Source organism: Scyliorhinus torazame, chromosome 1 (genome assembly GCF_047496885.1).
Source record: "Scyliorhinus torazame isolate Kashiwa2021f chromosome 1, sScyTor2.1, whole genome shotgun sequence".
Lineage (NCBI taxonomy): Eukaryota > Metazoa > Chordata > Chondrichthyes > Carcharhiniformes > Scyliorhinidae > Scyliorhinus > Scyliorhinus torazame.
In genome coordinates this window covers 109,255,491-109,278,044 of record NC_092707.1, presented here as the reverse complement: position 1 = coordinate 109,278,044, position 22,554 = coordinate 109,255,491, and the positions used below count along the sequence as shown (strand labels likewise).

Below are 22,554 nucleotides of genomic sequence, written 5' to 3'. Positions count from 1 at the left end.
TCCCCACGCCATCGGGAAATCCGTGGGTGTGAGTGTGCTGCCGACAAAGCAGAGAATCCAGCCCCAGGTGTGGCCTCACCAAGGCCCTATATAATTGCAGCAAGACATCCCTGCTCCTGTACTCGAATCCTCTTGCTATGAAGGCCAACATATTATTTACCTTCTTTACCACCTGCATTCTTACCGTCAGTGACTGGTGCACGAGGACACCCAGGTCTCATTGCACATTCCCCTCTCTTAATGTATGGCCATTCAGATAATAATCTGCCTTCTCGTTTTTGTGGATAACCTCGCATTTATCCAAATTATACTGCATCTGCCGTTCATTTGCCCACTCACTCAGCTTGTCCAAATCACACTGAAGGACCTCTGAATCCTCCTCACAGCTCATCCAACTTGGTGTCATCTGCAAATTTGGAGATATTACATTTTGCTCCCTCATCTAAATCATTAATATATATTGTGAATATATGGGGTGTCTTAGCACCAATCCCTGCGGTACCCCACTAACCACTGCCTGCCAATTTGAAAAAGTCTTGTTAATTCCTACTCTTTGTTTCCTGTCTACCAACCCATTTTCTATCCATCTGAAATCACTACCCCTAATCCCATGCACTTGAATTTCACACACTAATCTCTTATGTGGGACTTTGTCAAAAGCTTTCTGAAAGTTCAAATATACCACTGGCTCTCCCTTGTCAACTCTATGAGTTACATCCTCGAAGAATTCCAGTAGATTTGTCAAGCATGATTTCCCCTTCGTAAATCCATGCTGACTCTGTGTGACCCTGCCTTTATTTTCTAAGTGCTCTGATCACTCTGGTGAGGAGACCCAGAACAGTTTCAATCCCAATTCCTGAATCATCAACTCTCAGTCAGGGCACTAAGCTGGCTTTGATTCCTGATGGAGCCTCTCGGCCAAGGTTCCCTGGCCCCGCTACTTATCTAGCGACCTGCACTGTAGCGAGAACACGGTGAGGCCAGGGCTATGCTGACACACCCGGACAAAGAGCCCGAGAGAGCAAGGAGTGGACAGGCACCAGTTTCCTCTGCCTGTTGGGAGGGTAAAACTTCATGGAAACTAAATTCCTGAGATACATTGGACATACAAAAAAAAAAGCTTCATAAACATACATATGTAAACACAGGCAAACACACACATATAGACATGGACCCACACACACACAAACACACAGACGTAGACACGAACATATGCCCACAAACACACACATAGACATGGACATGCAAACACACACACAAAAACGCAGCCAAACACCCACACACAGACAAACACCCACACACCAACAAACACACACACACAGATGCATACATATACATGGACACATATACACAAACACACACCTAGACATGGACACATACACAGACAAACACGCACGCACAGACACGAACCCACACAATCACACATACATAGACATGGACATATACACAGACACACACCCACACACAGACAAATAGACACGGACATATACACACAGACGGCCGGCGGCATGTGACACAGTGGATAGCACTGGGACTGCGGCGCTGAGTGATGCCCGATCAATTACACAAAGACGAGAGTTGGATGCAATCGAGGCTTTATTACACTAAGATGTGTGGCCTCCTGCAGCAGCTGGCGAAATGGCTGCTGTACGAGGAGCACACATACTTATATTCCGCCTACTGGGTGGAGCCAGCAGGCAGGGAACTACCCCCGTACGTGTAGTACAGGGCCTTACCGTAAAGCACCAACACCGACATCCTCTATATACAACATATACATCAGTGGTGACTACCACACTGAGGACCTGGGTTCAAATCCCGGCCCTGGGTCACTATCTGTGTGGAGTTTGCACATTCTCTGATGCATCGCTCTCGACTTGGAATGGTAACATCTCGTCGACCGCGTGCATCGCGGCCTTGGCGATGTCTGCCTTGATCCGGTTGAAGGCCTGGTGAACCTCGGCCTTTGAGGGAAAAAGAGTGGATTGAATGAGTGGGCGGGCCTTGTCCGCATAGTTTGAGATCCACTGGGCGTAATAAGAAAAGAACCCCAGGCATCGTTTGAGGGCCTTGGGGCAGTGGGGGAGTGGGAGTTCCATGAGGGGGCGCATGCGGTCGGGGTCGGGCCCCAGAACTCCGTTCTGGACCACATAGCCGAGGATGGCTAAGCGGTTTGTGCTGAACACGCACTTCTCCTTGTTGTAGGTTAGGTTGAGGAGAGTGGCGGTGTGGAGAAATTTGGCAAGGTTGGTGTCATGGTCCTGCTGATCGTGGCCGCAGATGGTGACATTGTCCAGGTACGGGAAAGTGGCCCGCAGCCCGTACCGGTCAACCATTCGGTCCATTTCCCGTTGGAAAACCGAGACCCCGTTGGTGACGCCAAAGGGAACCCTAAGAAAATGGTAAAGGTGGCCACCTGCCTCGAAAGCAGTGTATGAGCGGTCCGCCTTACGGATGGGGAGCTGGTGGTAGGCGGATTTCAGGTCCACAGTTGAGAAGACCCGGTACTGTGCAATCTGATTGACCATATCAGATATGCGTGGGAAGGGGTATGCGTCGAGCTGCGTGTACCTATTGATGGTCTGGCTGTAATCCACGACCATTCTGTGTTTCTCCCCAGTTTTCACAACTACCACTTGGGCTCTCCAGGGGCTGTTGCTGGCCTCGATGATGCCTTCCCGAAGCAGTCGCTGGACTTCGGACCTGATGAAGATTCTGTCCTGGGCGACGGGTTTGCAATCCGGGGTTAAGTTTGCAAATAGGGAAGGTAGGTCGACCTTAAGGGTCGCGAGGCCGCACACAGTAAGGGGTGGTAGGGGCCCGCCGAATTTCAATGTTAGGCTCTGGAGGTTGCACTGGAAGTCCAGGCCGAGTAGTAAGGCAGCGGAGAGGTTGGGGAGGACGTAGAGGCGGAAGCCGCTGAACTCCACGCCCTGGTCAGTGAGAGTGGTGATGCAGTATCCCCGGATCGCCACGGAGTAGGACCCGGAGGCCAGGGAGATTCTCTGATTAGCGAGGTATACCGCGAGGGAGCAGCGCCTTACAGTATCGGGGTGAATGAAGCTCTCGGTGTTCCCGGAGTCCAGCAGACAGGAGATCTCGTGCCCATCGATCTTCACGTTGGTAGAAGCCGTTGCCAGGCTGTGTGGGCGAGACTGGTCAATCATGGTAGTCGTCAGCAGATGAGGTGCCCGGGGAGCATGAGTCCTGGTAAGATGGCGGCGCCCATGGGCCGCACGTGTCGCGGGGAAAACGAGATGGTGGCGCCTGACGATCCTGGGGAGAACAAGATGGCAGCGCCCACGGGCAGCACGTGATGGGGGTCGAATAAAATGGTGGCGCCCACGGGCAGCACGTGGTGGGGGTCGAACAAGATGGCAGCGCCCACGGGCAGCACGTGGTGGGGGTCGAACAAGATGGCGGCGCCCACGGGCAGCACGTGGTGGGGGTCGAACAAGATGGCGGCGCCCACGGCCGCACGTGGTCCGGGGAGGGGAAGATGGCGGCGCCCAATGGCCGCACATGGGGGGAGCTGGAACAATAGCGGTGACTGAGCGGGCCTGGCACACCGCAGTGAGGTGCCCTTTCTTGCCACAGGCCTTGCAAAGGGCGCTCCGTGCCGGGCAGCGCTGTCGAGGGTGTTTGGACTGCCCACAGAAGTAACATTTGGGGCCCCCGGGGTTGGTTGGCTGCCGTGTGGGGCTGGCTGAGGGCGGTCGCTGGTGGGGTCCACGATGGGGCGGCCGTCTGCGGGGTCCACGATGCACAGGAGGGGTGGGCCGCACGGTCGGGGGCGAGGCCTGGATGTCGCGCAAAGCGACCGTAAGTGAGAGCGCTAGCTTTTTGGTTTCCGCGAGGTCGAGCATGTCCCCTTCTAAGAGGCGCTGGCGGATGTAATCGGACCCTATCCCCGTAACAAAAGCGTCTCTCATGAGCAAGTTCGAGTGTTCCGTGGCCGAGACGGCCTGACAGTCACAGTCTCTAACTAGGGGAATCAGGGCACGCCAGAAATCTTCCACTGACGCCAGAAATCTTCCATTGACTCACCAGGAAGTTGACAACGGGTGGAGAGGAGGTGCCTGGCGTAGAGCGTCTTAATCCGCTGAGCGTAGTTTTCCTTCAGTAGCGCCATGGCGTCTGCGTAGGTCGGCGCGTCCTGGATAAGTGGAAAGACGTTGAAGCTCAGCCGCGTGTAGAGGATCTGAATATTCTGAGCTTCTGGAATTGGGTCTGGTGCAGACCTGATGTATGCTTCGAAACAGGCCAGCCAATGTTCAAAGTCCTTTTTGGCGTTGTCTGATTGCGGATGCAGCTGCAGGCGATCCGGCTTGATGCGGAGGTCCAGCTTCTGAAAAGTTTAGTGTAATAAATTGATGCACGATCAATTACACAAAGATGAGAATTGGATGCAATCGAGGCTTTATTACACTAAGATGTGTGGCTTCCTACAGCAGCTGGCGAAATGGCTGCTGTACGAGGAGCACACATATTTATACTCTGCCTACTGGGTGGAGCCAGCAGGCAGGGAACTACCCCCGTATGTGTAGTACAGGGGCCTTACCATAAAGCACCTACACCGACATCCTCTATATACAACATATACATCAGTGGTGACTACCACACTGAGGACCCGGGTTCGAATCCCGGCCCTGGGTCACTGTCCGTGTGGAGTTTGCACATTCTCCCCATGTCTGCGTGGGTTTCACCCCCACAACCCAAAGATGTGCAGGTTAGGTGGATTGGCCATACTAAATTGTCCCTTAATTAGAAAACAAAAAGAATTGGGCACTCTAAATTTAAAAAATATATATACACACACAGCCACGCACCCACACACACATATACACTGATGTACACATAGACACCGTTACATCTACACAGACAACACACACATAGACATGGACACATGCACAGACACACATAGAAACGGGCACACAGACACACAGATGGACACGGACATATACACAAACACACACACCGACAAACATACACAATCACGGAAACATATACAGACAACACACACAAACATGGACACACATACACAGATGTGGGAATACACATACACAAACAGACACACACAGACATATACACACAGACACACAGACAAACATAGATACACGGAAATGCATAGACACACACACGGACATACAGATATGGATATACACAGGCACACAGACATACGCATGCAGACACACATGGACACATGTGGACATGGATGCACAGAGACGCAAACACGCACACACACACAACAGACACAGATGGACACAGAAACACAAACACAGATGCGCATACATGCAGGCACACACACAGACACACACTGATGGACACACACACAAACACACACAGGCATACACAGACACACACGCACGGACGTAAGACAGATATAGACACACATAGACACACATGCACACACAAAGATGTTGTGCCTCCTGTAGCTGGAACCAGAATGGCTGCAGCACCGGCGAGCACACACATTTATACACCGCCTACTGGGCGGAGCCAGCAGGCAGGGATTTACCCATGTACCTCTAATATACGGGCAGTGCCGTAATACATGTAATACTACTAGTGGTGACTACCACACGCAGACACAAACACACACATACACAACCACACAGGGGCATACACATACACAACCACACACAGTCACACAGGAGCACACACAAACACACACATAAACAACCACACACAGTCACACACATTCACCGGCACACACACAGGGGCACACATAAACACAGAGGCACACACAAGCACACACATACACAACCACAGAGTCACACACAAACATAGGAGCACACACAAACACACCACACAGCCACACACAAACACACACATTCACAGGCACACTCACACAGCCACACAGGGGCACACACAAACACAGGGGCACACACATACACAACCACACAGTCACACAGGGGCACACACCAACACAAGGGCACACACAAACATACACAACCACACACATTCACACGCAGTCACACAGGGGGCACACACAGTCACAGGCACGCTCACTGACACACGCCCACTAACGGAGCCTTGGGAAAGAATACAAAGAATGATGACAGGGGCTGATAGGCTGGAGTCAGAGAGTCTCCAATCCTGTTGCTGCTGTTGGCGTGAAATTCAGAAAGTGGAAGGTTGAGCCGGAGCAGAGAGAGGGGAATAAAGGGAGAGAGGAGCGATACAGGGAAGGAGACGGATTCAGAAAGTGGGAGAAATACAAGACCAGAAACCGAGGTAAATAAAAAGTATGGAAATATAGAATAGAGGGAGAGAGATTCACAGAGAGACTCAGTGACACCGCTGGAGCAGCGGAGATTCCAGCTCCGGACTCCGACCCAGCCGCGCTCTCCCTCCCCCTGTCTCTCTCTCTGTCTCTCCCTCTCTCTGTCTCTCCCTGTGTGTGTCTCTGTCTCTCCCTCTGTGTGTGTGTGTCTCTCTCCCTCTGTCTTTCCCTGCGTGTGTCTCTGTCTCTCCCTCTGTCTCTCCCTCTGTCTCCCTGTGTGTGTCTCTCTCTCTCCCTCTGTCTCACCCCCTCTCTCTCTCTCTCACTGCCTCGCTCTCTGTCTCTCCCTCTCTCTTCCTGTCTCTTTCTCTCATTGCCTCGCTTTCTCTGTCTCTCTCTCTCTCTTTCTCTGTGTGTCTCTTTCTCTCTCTCCGTGTTTGTCTGCCTCTTTCTCGCTGTCTGTCTGTTCGTCTCCCTTCCCCCTGTGTCTCTCTATCTCTGTCTGGCTGGCTGTGTGTCTCTCTGTCTGTCTGTTTCTCTCTCTGTCTCTCTCTCTCTCTGTGTCTCTCTCTGTCTCCCTGTGTGTCTCGCTCTCTCTGTCTGTCATTTCTATCTATGTCTGTCTATGTCTCTCTCTCTCTCTCTCTGTCTTTGTGTGTCTCTCTCTGTTTTCTGTGTGTCTCTCTCTCTCTCTGTCTACCTCTCTCTGTGTCTCTGTTTCTCTCTCTATCTCCCTCCCTCTCTCTGTCTCTCTCTATCTGTGTGTGTGTGTGTGTCTTTCTGTCTGTCTCTGTCTGTCTCTTTCTGTCTCTCTCCCTCTGTGTGTGTTTCTCTCTCTCTCTGTTTCTCTGTCTTTCTCTTTCTGTTTCTGTCTGTCTCTCTCTGTTTGTCTCTCTCTGTCTGTCTCTCTGTTTGACTCTGTGTGTGTGTGTGTGTGTGTGTGTGTCTCTCTCTCGCTCTTACTCTGCCTTTCACTCTCTGTCTCTCTCTGTCTCACCCCTTCTCTCTCTCTCTCTCTCTCTCTGTCTCTCTCTCTGACTCGCTCTCTGTCTCACAGCCTCTCTCTCTCTCTATCCCTCTCTCTCTTTCCCCCTCTCTCTATCTCTGTTTCTCTCTCTGTCTGTGTCTCCGACTCTCTCTCTCTCTGTCTCCAGTTCAGAATTTATTGAGGTTGCTGCGGGATTCAACCAACTCGGAACAAAATCTCCTTTTACGATGTTAGACATTGTTCTGTCAGTACAGAAGGGAGAAGGGTATTAGAGGGGCAGGGCTGGAGTATTAGAGAGGCAGGGCTGGGGTGTTAGAGGGGCAGGGCTGGGGTATTAGAGGGGCAGGGCTGGGGTATTAGAGGGGCAGGGCTGGGGTATTAGAGGGGCAGGGCTGGGGTATTAGAGAGACAGGGCTGGGGTATTAGAGGGGCAGGGCTGGGGTATTAGAGGGGCAGGGCTGGGGTATTAGAGGGACAGGGCTGGGGTATTAGAGGGGCAGGGCTGGGGTATTAGAGGGGCAGGGCTGGGGTATTAGAGGGGCAGGGCTGGGGTATTAGAGGGGCAGGGCTGGGGTATTAGAGGGGCAGGGCTGGGGTAATAGAGGGGCAGGGCTGGGGTATTAGAGGGGCAGGGTTGGGGTATTGGAGGGGCAGGGTTGGGGTATTGGAGGGGCAGGGCTGGGGTATTGGAGGGGCAGGGCTGGGGTATTGGAGGGGCAGGGCTGGGGTATTGGAGGGGCAGGGCTGGGGTCTTGGAGGGGCAGGGCTGGGGTATTAGAGAGACAGGGCTGGGGTATTGGAGGGGCTGGTGTATTGGAGGAGCAGGGCTGGTGTATTAGAGGGACAGGGCTGGGGTATTAGAGGGACAGAGCTGGTGTATTAGAAGGACAGAGCTGGGGTATTAGAGGGGCAGGGCTGGGGTATTAGAGGGGCAGGGTTGGGGTATTGGAGGGGCAGGGTTGGGGTATTGGAGGGGCAGGGCTGGGGTATTGGAGGGGCAGGGCTGGGGTATTGGAGGGGCAGGGCTGGGGTATTGGAGGGGCAGGGCTGGGGTCTTGGAGGGGCAGGGCTGGGGTTTTGGAGGGACAGGGCTGGGGTATTAGAGAGACAGGGCTGGGGTATTGGAGGGGCTGGGGTATTGGAGGAGCAGGGCTGGTGTATTGGAGGAGCAGGGCTGGTGTATTAGAGGGACAGGGCTGGGGTATTAGAGGGACAGAGCTGGTGTATTAGAGGGACAGGGCTGGGGCATTAGAGGGGCAGAAAGGGCTGGGGTATTAGAGGGACAGAGCTGGGGTATTAGAGGGACAGGGCTGGGGTATTGGAGGGACAGGGCTGGGTATTGGAGGGACAGGGCTGGGGTATTGGAGGGACAGGGCTGGGGTATTGGAGGGACAGGGCTGGGGTATTGGAGGGACAGGGCTGGGGTATTGGAGGGACAGGGCTGGGGTATTGGAGGGACATGGCTGGGGTATTGGAGGGACAGGGCTGGGGTATTAGACGGGCAGGACTGGGGTATTAGAGAGACAGGGCTGGGGTATTGGAGGGACAGGGCTGGGGTATTGGAGGGACAGGGCTGGGGTATTGGAGGGACAGGGCTGGAGTATTGGAGGGGCAGGGCTGGAGTATTAGAGGGACAGGGCTGGGGTATTAGAGGGGCAGGGCTGGGGTATTGGAGGGACAGGGCTGGGGTATTAGAGGGACAGTGCTGGGGCTTTAGAGGGGCAGGGCTGGTGTATTAGAGAGACAGGGCTGGGGTATTAGAGGGACAGGGCTGGGGTATTAGAGGGGTAGGGCAGGGATATTAGAGGGGCACACAGGGCTGGGGTATTAGAGGGACAGGGCTGGGGTGTAAGAGGGACAGGGCTGGGGTATTGGAGGGGCAGACAGGGCTGGGGTATTAGAGGGACAGGGCTGGGTATTAGAGGGGCAGGGTTAGCGTATTAGAGGGGCAGACACGGCTGGGGTATTACAGGGGCAGACAGGGCTGTGGTATTAGAGGGGCAGACAGGGCTAGCGTATTAGAGGGGCAGACACGGCTGGGGTATTACAGGGGCAGACAGGGCTGGGGTATTACAGGGGCAGACAGGGCTGGGGTATTACAGGGGCAGACAGGGCTGGGGTATTACAGGGGCAGACAGGGCTGGGGTATTAGAGGGACTGGGCTGGGGTATTAGAGGGACAGGGCTGGGGTATTAGAGAGACAGGGCTGGGGTATTGGAGGGACAGGGCTGGGGTATTGGAGGGACAGGGCTGGAGTATTGGAGGGACAGGGCTGGGGTATTGGAGGGGCAGGGCTGGGGTATTGGAGGGGCAGGGCTGGGGTATTGGAGGGACAGGGCTGGGGTATTGGAGGGACAGGGCTGGGGTATTGGAGGGACAGGGCTGGGGTATTGGAGGGACAGGGCTGGGGTATTGGAGGGACAGGGCTGGGGTATTGGAGGGGCAGGGCTGTGGTATTGGAGGGACAGGGCTGAGGTATTGGAGGGACAGGGCTGAGGTATTGGAGGGACAGGGCTGGGATATTAGAGGGGCAGGGCTGGGGTATTAGAGGGGCAGGGCTAGCGTAGTAGAGGGGCAGAGAGGGCTGGGGTATTAGAGGGGCAGACAGGGCTGGGGTATTAGAGAGACAGGGCTGGTGTATTGGAGGGCAAGGCTGGGGAATTAGAGAGACAGGGCTGGGGTATTGGAGGGACAGGTCTGGGGTATTGGTGGGACAGGGCTGGGGTATTGGAGGGGCAGGGCTGGGGTATTAGAGGGGCAGACAGGGCTGGGGTATTAGAGGGGCAGGGCTGGGGTATTAGAGGGACAGGGCTGGGGAATTGGAGGGGCAGTGCTCGGGTATTGGAGGGGCAGGGCTGGGGTATTGGAGGGGCAGGGCTGGGGTATTGGAGGGGCAGGGCTGGGGTATTAGAGAGACAGGGCTGGGGTATTAGAGGGACAGGGCTGGGTTATTAGAGAGGCAGGGCTGGGGTATTAGACGGTCAGGGCTGGCATATTAGAGGGGCAGGGCTGGGGTATTAGAGGGGCAGGACTGGGGTATTAGAGGGGCAGGTCTGGGGTATTAGAGGGACTGAGCTGGGGTATTAGACAGGCAGGGCTGGGGTATTAGAGGGACAGGGCTGGTGTATTGGAGGGACAGGGCTGGGGTATTAGAGGGACAGGGCTGGGGCATTAGAGGGACAGGGCTGGGGCATTAGAGGGACAGGGCTGGGGCATTAGAGGGACAGGCCTGGGGTATTGGAGGGGCAGACAGGGCTGGGGTACTAGAGAGACAGGGCTGGCGTATTGGAGGGCAGGGCTGGGGTATTAGAGAGACAGGGCTGGGGTATTAGAGAGACAGGGCTGGGGTATTAGAGGGACAGGGCTGGGGTATTGGAGGGACACGGCTGGGGTATTAGAGGGACAGGGCTGGAGTATTAGAGGGGCAGGGCTGGGGTATTAGAGAGGCAGACAGGGCTGGGGTATTAGAGGGGCAGACAGGGCTGGGGTATTAGAGGGACAGGGCTGGGGTATAAGAGGGACAGGGCTGGTGTATTGGAGGGAGAGGGCTGTGGTATTAGAGGGGCAGACAGGGCTGGGGTATTAGAGGGACAGGGCTGGCGTATTGGAGGGACAGGGCTAGGGTATTAGAGTGGCAGGGCTGGGGTATTAGAGGGAGAAGGCTGGGGTATTAGAGGGACAGGGCTGGGGTATTAGAGGGGTAGGGCTGGGGTATTAGAGGGGCAGACAGTGCTGGGGTATTAGAGGGACAGGGCTGGGGTATAAGAGGGACAGGGCTGGTGTATTGGAGGGAGAGGGCTGTGGTATTAGAGGGGCAGACAGGGCTGGGGTATTAGAGGGACAGGGCTGGCGTATTGGAGGGACAGGGCTGGGGTATTAGAGTGGCAGGGCTGGGGTATTAGAGGGAGAAGGCTGGGGTATTAGAGGGACAGGGCTGGGGTATTAGAGGGGTAGGGCTGGGGTATTAGAGGGGCAGACAGTGCTGGGGTATTAGAGGGGCAGACAGGCCTGGGGTATAAGAGGGACAGGGCTGGGGTAATAGAGGGACAGGGCTGGAGTATTGGAGGGGCAGACAGGGCTGGGGTATTAGAGGGACAGGGCTTGGGGTATTAGAGGGGCAGGGCTGGGGTATTAGAGGGGCAGGGCTGGGGTATTAGAGGGGCAGACAGGGCTGGGGTATTAGAGGGGCAGACAGGGCTGGGGTATAAGAGGGACAGGGCTGGGGTATTAGAGGGAGAGGGCTGGGGTATTAGAGGGGCAGTCAGGGCTGGGGTATTAGAGGGACAGGGCTGGGGTATTAGAGTGGCAGGGCTGGGGTATTAGAGGGAGAAGGCTGGGGTATTAGAGGGACAGGGCTGGGGTATTAGAGGGGTAGGGCTGGGGTATTAGAGGGGCAGACAGTGCTGGGGTATTAGAGGGGCAGACAGGGCTGGGGTATAAGAGGGACAGGGCTGGGGTAATAGAGGGACAGGGCTGGAGTATTGGAGGGGCAGGACTAGCGTGTTAGAGGGGCAGACAGGGCTGGGGTATTAGAGGGACAGGGCTGGGGTATTAGAGGGGCAGACAGGGCTGGGGTATCAGAGAGACAGGGCTGGCGTATTGGAGGGCAGGGCTGGGGTATTAGAGGGACAGGGCTGGGGTGTTAGAGGGATAGGGCTGGGGTATTAGAGGGACAGGGCTGGAGTATGAGACGGGCTGGGCTGGGGTATTAGAGAGACAGGGCTGGCGTATTGGAGGGCAGGGCTGGGGTATTAGAGAGACAGGGCTGGGGTATTAGAGAGACAGGGCTGGGGTATTAGAGGGACAGGGCTGGGGTATTGGAGGGACACGGCTGGGGTATTAGAGGGTCAGGGCTGGCATATTAGAGGGGCAGGGCTGGGGTATTAGAGGGGCAGGACTGGGGTATTAGCGGGGCAGGTCTGGGGTATTAGAGGGACTGAGCTGGGGTATTAGACAGACAGGGCTGGTGTATTGGAGGGACAGGGCTGGGGTATTAGAGGGACAGGGCTGGGGCATTAGAGGGACAGGGCTGGGGCATTAGAGGGACAGGGCTGGGGCATTAGAGGGACAGGCCTGGGGTATTGGAGGGGCAGACAGGGCTGGGGTACTAGAGAGACAGGGCTGGCGTATTGGAGGGCAGGGCTGGGGTATTAGAGAGACAGGGCTGGGGTATTAGAGAGACTGGGCTGTGGTATTAGAGGGACAGGGCTGGGGTATTGGAGGGACACGGCTGGGGTATTAGAGGGACAGGGCTGGAGTATTAGACGGGCAGGGCTGGGGTATTAGAGAGACAGGGCCGGGGTATTGGAGGGACAGGGCCGGGGTATTGGAGGGACAGGGCCGGGGTATTGGAGGGACAGGGCCGGGGTATTGGAGGGACAGGGCCGGGGTATTGGAGGGACAGGGCTGGGATATTGCAGGGGCAGGGCTGGAGTATTAGAGGGACAGGGCTGGGGTATTGGAGGGGCAGGGCTGGGGTATGAGAGGGACAGGGCTGGGGTATTAGAGGGACAGGGCTGGGGTATTAGAGGGACAGGGCTGGTGTATTAGAGGGACAGGGCTGGGGTATTAGAGGGGCAGGGCTGGGGTATTAGAGGGACAGGGCTGGGGTATTAGAGGGACAGGGCTGGGGTATTAGACAGGCAGGACTGGGGTATTAGAGGGACAGGGCTGGGGTATTAGAGGGACAGAGCTGGGGTATTAGACAGGCAGGACTGGGGTATTAGAGGGACAGTGCTGGGGTATTAGAGGGGCAGGGCTGGGGTATTAGAGGGACAGGGCTGGGGTATTAGAAGGACAGGGCTGGTGTATTGGAGGGAGAGGGCTGTGGTATTAGAGGGGCAGACAGGGCTGGGGTATTAGAGGGACGGGCTGGGGTATTAGAGGGACAGGGCTGGGGTATTAGAGGGAGAGGGCTGGGGTATTAGAGGGACAGGGCTGGGGTATTAGAGGGACAGGGCTGGGGTATTAGAGGGGCAGACAGGGCTGGGGTATTAGAGGGGCAGACAGGGCTGGGGTATTAGAGGGACAGGGCTGGGGTATAAGAGGGACAGGGCTGGGGTATTGGAGGGGCAGGGCTGGGGTATTAGAGGGGCAGACAGGGCTGGGGTATTAGAGGGGCAGGGCTGGGGTATTAGAGGGACAGGGCTGGGGTACTGGAGGGGCAGTGCTCGGGTATTGGAGGGGCAGGGCTGGGGTATTGGAGGGGCAGGGCTGGGGTATTGGAGGGGCAGGGCTGGGGTATTAGAGAGACAGGGCTGGGGTATTAGAGGGACAGGGCTGGGTTATTAGAGAGGCAGGGCTGGGGTATTAGAGGGTCAGGGCTGGCATATTAGAGGGGCAGGGCTGGGGTATTAGAGTGGCAGGACTGGGGTATTAGAGGGGCAGGTCTGGGGTATTGGAGGGACAGGGCTGGGGTATTAGAGGGACAGGGCTGGGGCATTAGAGGGACAGGGCTGGGGCATTAGAGGGACAGGGCTGGGGCATTAGAGGGACAGGCCTGGGGTATTGGAGGGGCAGACAGGGCTGGGGTACTAGAGAGACAGGGCTGGCGTATTGGAGGGCAGGGCTGGGGTATTAGAGAGACAGGGCTGGGGTATTAGAGAGACAGGGCTGGGGTATTAGAGGGACAGGGCTGGGGTATTGGAGGGACACGGCTGGGGTATTAGAGGGACAGGGCTGGAGTATTAGACGGGCAGGGCTGGGGTATTAGAGAGACAGGGCCGGGGTATTGGAGGGACAGGGCCGGGGTATTGGAGGGACAGGGCCAGGGTATTGGAGGGACAGGGCCGGGGTATTGGAGGGACAGGGCTGGGGTATTGCAGGGGCAGGGCTGGAGTATTAGAGGGACAGGGCTGGGGTATTGCAGGGGCAGGGCTGGAGTATTAGAGGGACAGGGCTGGGGTATTGCAGGGGCAGGGCTGGGGTATGAGAGGGACAGGGCTGGGGTATTAGAGGGACAGGGCTGGGGTATTAGAGGGACAGTGCTGGGGTATTAGAGGGGCAGGGCTGGGGTATTAGAGGGCAGGGCTGGGGTATTAGAGGGGCAGGGCTGGGGTATTAGAGAGGCAGACAGGGCTGGGGTATTAGAGGGGCAGACAGGGCTGGGGTATTAGAGGGTCAGGGCTGGGGTATAAGAGGGACAGGGCTGGTGTATTGGAGGGAGAGGGCTGTGGTATTAGAGGGGCAGACAGGGCTGGGGTATTAGAGGGACAGGGCTGGGGTATTAGAGGGACAGGGCTGCGGTATTAGAGGGAGAGGGCTGGGGTATTAGAGGGACAGGGCTGGGGTATTAGAGGGACAGGGCTGGGGTATTAGAGGGGCAGACAGGGCTGGGGTATTAGAGGGGCAGACAGGGCTGGGGTATAAGAGGGAAGGGGCTGGGGTATAAGAGGGACAGGGCTGGGGTATTGGAGGGGCAGACAGGGCTGGGGTAATAGAGGGACAGGGCTGGGGTAATAGAGGGACAGGGCTGGGGTATTAGAGGGGCAGGGCTAGCGTGTTAGAGGGGCAGACAGGGCTGGGGTATTAGAGGGACAGGGCTGGGGTGTTCGAGGGATAGGGCTTGGGTATTAGAGGGACAGGGCTGGGGTATTAGAGGGACAGGGCTGGTGTATTGGAGGGAGAGGGCTGTGGTATTAGAGGGGCAGACAGGGCTGGGGTATTAGAGGGACAGGGCTGGGGTATTAGAGGGACAGGGCTGGGGTATTAGAGGGAGAGGGCTGGGGTATTAGAGGGACAGGGCTGGGGTATTAGAGGGACAGGGCTGGGGTATTAGAGGGGCAGACAGGGCTGGGGTATTAGAGGGGCAGACAGGGCTGGGGTATTAGAGGGACAGGGCTGGGGTATAAGAGGGACAGGGCTGGGGTATTGGAGGGGCAGACAGGGCTGGGGTATTAGAGGGGCAGGGCTAGCGTGTTAGAGGGGCAGACAGGGCTGGGGTATTAGAGGGACAGGGCTGGGGTGTTCGAGGGATAGGGCTGGGGTATTAGAGGGACAGGGCTGGAGTATTAGACGGGCTGGGCTGGGTTTTTAGAGGGACAGGCCTGGGGTATTGGAGGTGCAGGGCTGGGGTATTAGAGGGGCAGAGCTGGGGTATTAGAATGGCAGGGCTGGGGTATTAGAGGGACAGGGCTGGGGTATTAGAGGGACAGGGTTGGGGTATTAGATGGTCAGGGTTGGGGTATTAGAGGGACAGGGCTGGGGTATTAGAGGGACAGGGCTGGGGTATTAGAGGGACAGGGCTGGGGTATTAGAGGGGCAGACAGGGCTGGGGTATTAGAGGGGCAGACAGGGCTGGGGTATTAGAGGGACAGGGCTGGGGTATAAGAGGGACAGGGCTGGGGTATTGGAGGGGCAGGGCTGGGGTATTAGAGGGGCAGACAGGGCTGGGGTATTAGAGGGGCAGGGCTGGGGTATTAGAGGGACAGGGCTGGGGTACTGGAGGGGCAGTGCTCGGGTATTGGAGGGGCAGGGCTGGGGTATTGGAGGGGCAGGGCTGGGGTATTGGAGGGGCAGGGCTGGGGTATTAGAGAGACAGGGCTGGGGTATTAGAGGGACAGGGCTGGGTTATTAGAGAGGCAGGGCTGGGGTATTAGAGGGTCAGGGCTGGCATATTAGAGGGGCAGGGCTGGGGTATTAGAGTGGCAGGACTGGGGTATTAGAGGGGCAGGTCTGGGGTATTAGAGGGACTGAGCTGGGGTATTAGACAGGCAGGGCTGGGGTATTAGAGGGACAGGGCTGGTGTATTGGAGGGACAGGGCTGGGGTATTAGAGGGACAGGGCTGGGGCATTAGAGGGACAGGGCTGGGGCATTAGAGGGACAGGGCTGGGGCATTAGAGGGACAGGCCTGGGGTATTGGAGGGGCAGACAGGGCTGGGGTACTAGAGAGACAGGGCTGGCGTATTGGAGGGCAGGGCTGGGGTATTAGAGAGACAGGGCTGGGGTATTAGAGAGACAGGGCTGGGGTATTAGAGGGACAGGGCTGGGGTATTGGAGGGACACGGCTGGGGTATTAGAGGGACAGGGCTGGAGTATTAGACGGGCAGGGCTGGGGTATTAGAGAGACAGGGCCGGGGTATTGGAGGGACAGGGCCGGGGTATTGGAGGGACAGGGCCAGGGTATTGGAGGGACAGGGCCGGGGTATTGGAGGGACAGGGCTGGGGTATTGCAGGGGCAGGGCTGGAGTATTAGAGGGACAGGGCTGGGGTATTGCAGGGGCAGGGCTGGAGTATTAGTGGGACAGGGCTGGGGTATTGCAGGGGCAGGGCTGGGGTATGAGAGGGACAGGGCTGGGGTATTAGAGGGACAGGGCTGGGGTATTAGAGGGACAGTGCTGGGGTATTAGAGGGGCAGGGCTGGGGTATTAGAGGGCAGGGCTGGGGTATTAGAGGGGCAGGGCTGGGGTATTAGAGAGGCAGACAGGGCTGGGGTATTAGAGGGGCAGACAGGGCTGGGGTATTAGAGGGTCAGGGCTGGGGTATAAGAGGGACAGGGCTGGTGTATTGGAGGGAGAGGGCTGTGGTATTAGAGGGGCAGACAGGGCTGGGGTATTAGAGGGACAGGGCTGGGGTATTAGAGGGACAGGGCTGCGGTATTAGAGGGAGAGGGCTGGGGTATTAGAGGGACAGGGCTGGGGTATTAGAGGGACAGGGCTGGGGTATTAGAGGGGCAGACAGGGCTGGGGTATTAGAGGGGCAGACAGGGCTGGGGTATAAGAGGGAAGGGGCTGGGGTATAAGAGGGACAGGGCTGGGGTATTGGAGGGGCAGACAGGGCTGGGGTAATAGAGGGACAGGGCTGGGGTAATAGAGGGACAGGGCTGGGGTATTAGAGGGGCAGGGCTAGCGTGTTAGAGGGGCAGACAGGGCTGGGGTATTAGAGGGACAGGGCTGGGGTGTTCGAGGGATAGGGCTGGGGTATTAGAGGGACAGGGCTGGAGTATTAGACGGGCTGGGCTGGGTTTTTAGAGGGACAGGCCTGGGGTATTGGAGGTGCAGGGCTGGGGTATTAGAGGGGCAGAGCTGGGGTATTAGAATGGCAGGGCTGGGGTATTAGAGGGACAGGGCTGGGGTATTAGAGGGACAGGGTTGGGGTATTAGATGGTCAGGGTTGGGGTATTAGAGGGACAGGGCTGGGGTATTAGAGGGACAGGGCTGGGGTATTAGAGGGACAGGGCTGGGGTATTAGAGAGACAGGGCTGGGGTATTAGAGGGACTGGGCTGGGGTATTAGAGGGACAGACAGGGCTGGGGTATTAGAGGGACAGGGCTTGGGGTATTAGAGGGGCAGGGCTGGGGTATTAGAGGGGCAGGGCTGGGGTATTAGAGGGGCAGACAGGGCTGGCGTATTAGAGGGGCAGACAGGGCTGGGGTATAAGAGCGACAGGGCTGGGGTATTAGAGGGAGAGGGCTGGGGTATTAGAGGGGCAGACAGGGCTGGGGTATTAGAGGGACAGGGCTGGGGTATTAGAGTGGCAGGGCTGGGGTATTAGAGGGAGAAGGCTGGGGTATTAGAGGGGCAGACAGTGCTGGGGTATTAGAGGGGCAGACAGGGCTGGGGTATAAGAGGGACAGGGCTGGGGTAATAGAGGGACAGGGCTGGAGTATTGGAGGGGCAGGACTAGCGTGTTAGAGGGGCAGACAGGGCTGGGGTATTAGAGGGTCAGACAGTGCTGGGGTATCAGAGAGACAGGGCTGGCGTATTGGAGGGCAGGGCTGGGGTATTAGAGGGACAGGGCTGGGGTGTTAGAGGGATAGGGCTGGGGTATTAGAGGGACAGGGCTGGAGTATGAGACGGGCTGGGCTGGGGTATTAGAGAGACAGGGCTGGCGTATTGGAGGGCAGGGCTGGGGTATTAGAGAGACAGGGCTGGGGTATTAGAGAGACAGGGCTGGGGTATTAGAGGGACAGGGCTGGGGTATTGGACGGACACGGCTGGGGTATTAGAGGGTCAGGGCTGGCATATTAGAGGGGCAGGGCTGGGGTATTAGAGGGGCAGGACTGGGGTATTAGCGGGGCAGGTCTGGGGTATTAGAGGGACTGAGCTGGGGTATTAGACAGACAGGGCTGGTGTATTGGAGGGACAGGGCTGGGGTATTAGAGGGACAGGGCTGGGGCATTAGAGGGACAGGGCTGGGGCATTAGAGGGACAGGGCTGGGGCATTAGAGGGACAGGCCTGGTGTATTGGAGGGGCAGACAGGGCTGGGGTACTAGAGAGACAGGGCTGGCGTATTGGAGGGCAGGGCTGGGGTATTAGAGAGACAGGGCTGGGGTATTAGAGAGACTGGGCTGGGGTATTAGAGGGACAGGGCTGGGGTATTGGAGGGACACGGCTGGGGTATTAGAGGGACAGGGCTGGAGTATTAGACGTGCAGGGCTGGGGTATTAGAGAGACAGGGCCGGGGTATTGGAGGGACAGGGCCGGGGTATTGGAGGGACAGGGCCGGGGTATTGGAGGGACAGGGCCGGGGTATTGGAGGGACAGGGCTGGGATATTGCAGGGGCAGGGCTGGAGTATTAGAGGGACAGGGCTGGGGTATTGGAGGGGCAGGGCTGGGGTATTAGAGGGGCAGACAGGGCTGGGGTATAAGAGCGACAGGGCTGGGGTATTAGAGGGAGAGGGCTGGGGTATTAGAGGGGCAGACAGGGCTGGGGTATTAGAGGGACAGGGCTGGGGTATTAGAGTGGCAGGGCTGGGGTATTAGAGGGAGAAGGCTGGGGTATTAGAGGGGCAGACAGTGCTGGGGTATTAGAGGGGCAGACAGGGCTGGGGTATAAGAGGGACAGGGCTGGGGTAATAGAGGGACAGGGCTGGAGTATTGGAGGGGCAGGACTAGCGTGTTAGAGGGGCAGACAGGGCTGGGGTATTAGAGGGTCAGACAGGGCTGGGGTATCAGAGAGACAGGGCTGGCGTATTGGAGGGCAGGGCTGGGGTATTAGAGGGACAGGGCTGGGGTGTTAGAGGGATAGGGCTGGGGTATTAGAGGGACAGGGCTGGAGTATGAGACGGGCTGGGCTGGGGTATTAGAGAGACAGGGCTGGCGTATTGGAGGGCAGGGCTGGGGTATTAGAGAGACAGGGCTGGGGTATTAGAGAGACAGGGCTGGGGTATTAGAGGGACAGGGCTGGGGTATTGGACGGACACGGCTGGGGTATTAGAGGGTCAGGGCTGGCATATTAGAGGGGCAGGGCTGGGGTATTAGAGGGGCAGGACTGGGGTATTAGCGGGGCAGGTCTGGGGTATTAGAGGGACTGAGCTGGGGTATTAGACAGACAGGGCTGGTGTATTGGAGGGACAGGGCTGGGGTATTAGAGGGACAGGGCTGGGGCATTAGAGGGACAGGGCTGGGGCATTAGAGGGACAGGGCTGGGGCATTAGAGGGACAGGCCTGGGGTATTGGAGGGGCAGACAGGGCTGGGGTACTAGAGAGACAGGGCTGGCGTATTAGAGAGACTGGGCTGGGGTATTAGAGGGACAGGGCTGGGGTATTGGAGGGACACGGCTGGGTATTAGAGGGACAGGGCTGGAGTATTAAACGTGCAGGGCTGGGGTATTAGAGAGACAGGGCCGGGGTATTGGAGGGACAGGGCCGGGGTATTGGAGGGACAGGGCCGGGGTATTGGAGGGACAGGGCCGGGGTATTGGAGGGAAAGGGCTGGGATATTGCAGGGGCAGGGCTGGAGTATTAGAGGGACAGGGCTGGGGTATTGGAGGGGCAGGGCTGGGGTATGAGAGGGACAGGGCTGGGGTATTAGAGGGACAGGGCTGGGGTATTAGAGGTACAGGGCTGGGGTATTAGAGGGACAGGGCTGGTGTATTAGAGGGACAGGGCTGGGGTATTAGAGGGGCAGGGCTGGGGTATTAGAGGGACAGGGCTGGGGTATTAGAGGGACAGGGCTGGGGTATTAGACAGGCAGGACTGGGGTATTAGAGGGACAGGGCTGGGGTATTAGAGGGACAGAGCTGGGGTATTAGACAGGCAGGACTGGGGTATTAGAGGGACAGTGCTGGGGTATTAGAGGGGCAGGGCTGGGGTATTAGAGGGACAGGGCTGGGGTATTAGAGGGACAGGGCTGGTGTATTGGAGGGAGAGGGCTGTGGTATTAGAGGGGCAGACAGGGCTGGGGTATTAGAGGGACAGGGCTGGGGTATTAGAGGGACAGGGCTGGGGTATTAGAGGGAGAGGGCTGGGGTATTAGAGGGACAGGGCTGGGGTATTAGAGGGACAGGGCTGGGGTATTAGAGGGGCAGACAGGGCTGGGGTATTAGAGGGGCAGACAGGGCTGGGGTATTAGAGGGACAGGGCTGGGGTATAAGAGGGACAGGGCTGGGGTATTGGAGGGGCAGACAGGGCTGGGGTATTAGAGGGGCAGGGCTAGCGTGTTAGAGGGGCAGACAGGGCTGGGGTATTAGAGGGACAGGGCTGGGGTGTTCGAGGGATAGGGCTGGGGTATTAGAGGGACAGGGCTGGAGTATTAGACGGGCTGGGCTGGGTTTTTAGAGGGACAGGCCTGGGGTATTGGAGGTGCAGGGCTGGGGTATTAGAGGGGCAGAGCTGGGGTATTAGAATGGCAGGGCTGGGGTATTAGAGGGACATGGCTGGGGTATTAGCGGGACAGGGTTGGGGTATTAGATGGTCAGGGTTGGGGTATTAGAGGGACAGGGCTGGGGTATTAGAGGGACAGGGCTGGGGTATTAGAGGGACAGGGCTGGGGTATTAGAGGGACAGGGCTGGGGTATTAGAGGGACAGGGCTGGGGTATTAGAGGGACAGACAGGGCTGGGGTATTAGAGCGGCAGACAGGGCTGGGGTATAAGAGGGACAGGGCTGGGGTAATAGAGGGACAGGGCTGGAGTATTGGAGGGGCAGGACTAGCGTGTTAGAGGGGCAGACAGGGCTGGGGTATTAGAGGGTCAGACAGGGCTGGGGTATCAGAGAGACAGGGCTGGCGTATTGGAGGGCAGGGCTGGGGTATTAGAGGGACAGGGCTGGGGTGTTAGAGGGATAGGGCTGGGGTATTAGAGGGACAGGGCTGGAGTATGAGACGGGCTGGGCTGGGGTATTAGAGAGACAGGGCTGGCGTATTGGAGGGCAGGGCTGGGGTATTAGAGAGACAGGGCTGGGGTATTAGAGAGACAGGGCTGGGGTATTAGAGGGACAGGGCTGGGGTATTGGACGGACACGGCTGGGGTATTAGAGGGTCAGGGCTGGCATATTAGAGGGGCAGGGCTGGGGTATTAGAGGGGCAGGACTGGGGTATTAGCGGGGCAGGTCTGGGGTATTAGAGGGACTGAGCTGGGGTATTAGACAGACAGGGCTGGTGTATTGGAGGGACAGGGCTGGGGTATTAGAGGGACAGGGCTGGGGCATTAGAGGGACAGGGCTGGGGCATTAGAGGGACAGGGCTGGGGCATTAGAGGGACAGGCCTGGGGTATTGGAGGGGCAGACAGGGCTGGGGTACTAGAGAGACAGGGCTGGCGTATTAGAGAGACTGGGCTGGGGTATTAGAGGGACAGGGCTGGGGTATTGGAGGGACACGGCTGGGGTATTAGAGGGACAGGGCTGGAGTATTAAACGTGCAGGGCTGGGGTATTAGAGAGACAGGGCCGGGGTATTGGAGGGACAGGGCCGGGGTATTGGAGGGACAGGGCCGGGGTATTGGAGGGACAGGGCCGGGGTATTGGAGGGAAAGGGCTGGGATATTGCAGGGGCAGGGCTGGAGTATTAGAGGGACAGGGCTGGGGTATTGGAGGGGCAGGGCTGGGGTATGAGAGGGACAGGGCTGGGGTATTAGAGGGACAGGGCTGGGGTATTAGAGGTACAGGGCTGGGGTATTAGAGGGACAGGGCTGGTGTATTAGAGGGACAGGGCTGGGGTATTAGAGGGGCAGGGCTGGGGTATTAGAGGGACAGGGCTGGGGTATTAGAGGGACAGGGCTGGGGTATTAGACAGGCAGGACTGGGGTATTAGAGGGACAGGGCTGGGGTATTAGAGGGACAGAGCTGGGGTATTAGACAGGCAGGACTGGGGTATTAGAGGGACAGTGCTGGGGTATTAGAGGGGCAGGGCTTGGGTATTAGAGGGACAGGGCTGGGGTATTAGAGGGACAGGGCTGGTGTATTGGAGGGAGAGGGCTGTGGTATTAGAGGGGCAGACAGGGCTGGGGTATTAGAGGGACAGGGCTGGGGTATTAGAGGGACAGGGCTGGGGTATTAGAGGGAGAGGGCTGGGGTATTAGAGGGACAGGGCTGGGGTATTAGAGGGACAGGGCTGGGGTATTAGAGGGGCAGACAGGGCTGGGGTATTAGAGGGGCAGACAGGGCTGGGGTATTAGAGGG

The 22,554-nt window shown here is 57.5% G+C and overlaps 1 protein-coding gene across 1 annotated transcript in view; it reads left to right on the top strand.

Annotated features, from left to right (window-relative positions):
• Positions 1 to 6,070: 6,070 nt before the first annotated feature.
• The window catches only part of adora2aa (adenosine A2a receptor a), a 95,178-nt gene continuing 78,694 nt past the window's right edge, over positions 6,071 to 22,554 (top strand). The window contains exon 1 of the mRNA XM_072499653.1: positions 6,071 to 6,237. The gene's annotated coding sequence lies outside the window, so the exon portion shown is untranslated. The remainder of the gene's footprint in view (positions 6,238 to 22,554) is intronic.